This window comes from Phyllobates terribilis, unplaced genomic scaffold (assembly GCF_046119375.1).
Source record: "Phyllobates terribilis strain yellow unplaced genomic scaffold, ASM4611937v1 Scaffold_3__8_contigs__length_932513732, whole genome shotgun sequence".
NCBI classification, from domain to species: Eukaryota; Metazoa; Chordata; class Amphibia; order Anura; family Dendrobatidae; genus Phyllobates; species Phyllobates terribilis.
The window spans coordinates 472,134,114-472,137,918 of NW_027362763.1; the positions used below are offsets into that span (position 1 = coordinate 472,134,114).

At 41.1% G+C, this 3,805-nt stretch overlaps 1 long non-coding RNA gene across 1 annotated transcript; it reads right to left on the reverse strand.

The window, feature by feature from the left end:
- Nucleotides 1-1,840: 1,840 nt before the first annotated feature.
- On the reverse strand, nucleotides 1,841-3,571 carry LOC141258182 (uncharacterized). Its single transcript, XR_012318230.1, has 3 exons — nucleotides 3,477-3,571; nucleotides 2,885-3,086; nucleotides 1,841-2,685 (listed from the first exon to the last, which is right to left on the reverse strand). It is a non-coding gene; the product is annotated as an uncharacterized lncRNA (long non-coding RNA).
- Between the last annotated feature and the right edge of the window lie 234 nt (nucleotides 3,572-3,805).

The following is a 3,805-nucleotide window of genomic DNA, read 5'->3' on the forward strand; positions in this document are numbered from 1 at the left end:
TCCTCCCTACTAACCAAAATCCCACAATGTCTGTCCGCCATCTCATCCTTCTTCTCTGCCAGATTTCTAAAACTTAACATGGATAAAACAGAGTTCATCATCTTTCCACCCTCTCATTCATATCTCCCATCTGACCTATCCATCAACGTCAATGGCTGTTCACTCTCCCCAGTCCCACAAGCTCACTGCCTTGGGGTAACCCTGGACTCTGATCTCTCCTTCAAACCACATATCCAAGCCCTTTCCACTTCCTGCCGACTCCAAATCAAAAATATCTCCCGGATCCGTGCATTCCTCAGCAAAGACTCTGCAAAAAACACTAGTGCATGCCCTCATCATCTTCCGCCTTGACTACTGCAACCTCCTGCTCTGTGGCCTCCCTTCCAACACTCTTGCGCCCCTCCAATCTATCCTAAACTCTGCTGCTCGACTAATCCACCTGTCCCCTCACTGTTCCCCAACCTCTCCCCTCTGTCAATCCCTTCACTGGCTCCCCATTTCCCAGAGACTCTAGTTCAAAACCCTAACCATGGCATACAAAGCCATCCACAACCTGTCTCCTCCATACATCTGTCATCTAGTCTCCCCGTACTTACCTGCACGCAACCTCCGATCCTCACAAGATCTCCTTTTCTACTCCCCTCTTATCTCCTCTTCCCACAATCGCATACAAGATTTCTCCCGCGCATCCCCCCCTACTCTGGAACTCTCTACCCCAACACATCAGACTCTCGCCTACCATGGAAGCCTACCTCTTCCGGCAAGCCTACAACCTGCAGTAACCACCGCCCCACCTGATTACTGCATGACCTCCTCTACCCCCGCCTACTGTATCCTCACCCATCCCTTGTAGACTGTGAGCCCTCGCGGGCAGGGTCCTCTCTCCTCCTGTACCAGTCGCTGACTCGTTTTGTTAAGATTATGTAAATGTTTTTGCTATGTACTGTATATCCCTATCACATGTAAAGTGCCATGGATTAAATGGTGCTATAAAAATAAATAATAATAATAATAGTCTGCAGAGCACTGGTGTGGAACTGATATTACCATTATATGGTCACTGAATGGTGGTAATATTAGTTATAGTACAGTGGTTTTGTGCAATGATCAGTATGGGGGGAATTATCAATACTGTATGTGCAGGTAGTATTTGGTTATGGCCTGGTGGTTTTTGTCTGTTAAGCTACATTCCCACAGTCATTATTTAGTGAGATTTTAATACTGCAGATTTTCTGCTGAATTTCTGCACCTATTAGGTTACTTGCGTTTGTTTCATTGTGTTTTCGGGTGTATTTTTTACTGCATTTTTGAAACTGCTCTTTCTCTTTCATGTTTTGAATAAAGCTGCTTTGTTTTTAATGCTTTCTGGTATTCTGCTCTGACAAAACTTTATTGATACACTCATGTGCAGATTACATGCGCTTTTATTGCGCTTCTGCAGCGGAAATGCATTAAAAACCACATGTTTTTTACTTGCAGATCTTTTGCATCTAATTTATTTCTATGGAGAAAATCCTCATATAAAACTCAGTGTACCCGCAAAAGAAATTGACATGTTGCGGATTTGAAATACGCACCGCAGGTCAGTCAGGTTCACACTTAGTAAAAAAAAAGAACAGTGAGCATGAGATTTCCATAAATTGCTTCAACTTTGCTGGAACTGTAAGACTCTGTGAACACGATGCGTTTTTGATACGTTTTTTCCGGACCCTTAGGAACCCGCTCACTTGGTGGTATTAAAGCACATGCTATATTTCCCACTGCCCATCACTCAGATCTGTAGTACCGTGCCCAGCGCATAAACTAGCTGTCTTTAGGCAGTAAATATCCATCTTGGAGTTCTAACTTTTTTCACCACTTGCACCACTTTATAAATTTTAAGGTGGAAAATTCAACAGTGCACCATATGATATCTCTGCTTTTTTTTTTCAAATGTGTACAATCATTGTTCAAAAAAAGAAGAAATATAGACATACTGTATGTATATGGATCATAAGAATTTTTACACCTCACACATCATTATTTGTTATGGGGCAAAAGAGAAACAAATATTAGATCACATATCAAATCCAAAAACCCACGTTAGTGCTATCCTACTATCATTGACCATCAGAGACATATTAATTTCGTGAATGATTCTATATTATTATAATGACATATTAATTTACATGATGAGATTCCCCTGGTTAGGATTTATAACATAAATACTCTGGTTTAAGTCAAACACCTCCATGTTGTTCTGTCCGATTTTGGGACAGAATTATTTTTGCTCCATCCAATCCTCCCATGGGGCCACCCGGTGCATCCCTCCATTTCAACAGATCCACCCCTCCGGCCGCTCATTCCAAAAGGTAAGTTTTAAAGTCTGATTTTTAGGGAATAAATTTGTTTTTATTCTTTCTTTTCTTCTTCTCGATTTGTGTTATCCCATAGTCCTGATTCCCTCATGGTAAGGAATATTGAAGTACTCAGTTCTATTCTTCCATTGGTCCATGGTCTTCCCTGTCCAATTGGTTGCAGTCTTTCAATTCCAGCAGTCCACCCAAGTTGTATATTGCTCCTGATGTAGCTTTCCGGTCTTATCTGCATTGTTAATGCAGATCATGTCCACACATCCACTTTCACTGGGGTCTATTTCAGCTGTCGTCCACCTTTCAATAGAAGAAATTCCGTTGGGTCCCTCCCCTGTGGTGAAAGAGATATCAATGAGTTGCAGAAATTGATTTCATAGCTGTTTATAAAAACCCGTGAATTGTAATTCTCCATTTAATCCATGGGAAGCTAGGCTATGTAGATTATATATCCACTTTGATTCACATCTCAGGAGGGCATTTGTTATGTTGCCCCCTCTAATATTCATCCGCACCTCTTCTAGTCACATTACCTGTAGACCTGACGCATTTCCTCCATGAAACTCCAAAAAATGTGCAGCTACTGTTGTAATTGCTTTGTTCTTATCACGGACGCGCTTTGTGGTTGATATATTTGAAAGATGCTGCTGAATCCTGTTCCTCAATTCTTGTGTTGTCTGTCCGGTATATATCCTTGGGCACCCACAGATGATAGCATACACCACATTTCGTGACCTGCAATTGAAATAGGATTTTGATTGAATCCGATATGGATCCATTAGGAGCAATACTTATTTTCTAGCTATCACATACTGGCAGATGTTACACCCTCCACATGGGTAGGTTCCAACCAGTTGTTCTCCCCCCATAGTTCTTGTTTTGGGGCGCATATAGTGGCTCTGACATAAACTATCTTTAAGATTTTTTGCTCTCAGTGCCACCATGCTTGGGGTTGTCGCTAATGTTTGTTTAGTTTTGGTTCACTCAGGAGTATTCCCCAATTTTTTGTTCAAATTTCACAGATATCCTGCCACTGGTTGTTAAATGTGGTAATTACGCTCAGTGGTCTACTGGGTTTCTGTGATTTTGTTTGTAATAATTCGTCTCGACTCCTACCTTTCGCACCTTGATAAGCATTGGAGATTATGCCTCGGGGATAACCTCTCTTGATAAATCGTTGAGTTAGGTCATCTGACTGCCGTTTAAATTCCTCCGTTGTAGTACAATTCCTTTTCAAACGAAGAAATTTCCCTTTTGGGATTCCCCGGCATAGATGTGTTGGGTGGAAACTGCTGAAATGCAACAAGTTGTTAGTCGCAGTTATTTTCCTATATAGAGTGGTATCAATCCTATTTCCAGTTTTCAATAATTTAAGGTCTAAATAATCAATTTCTGTCATTGAGAGACTATAAGTTAATTTGATATTCAACTCATTCCTATTTAAATCATCAATA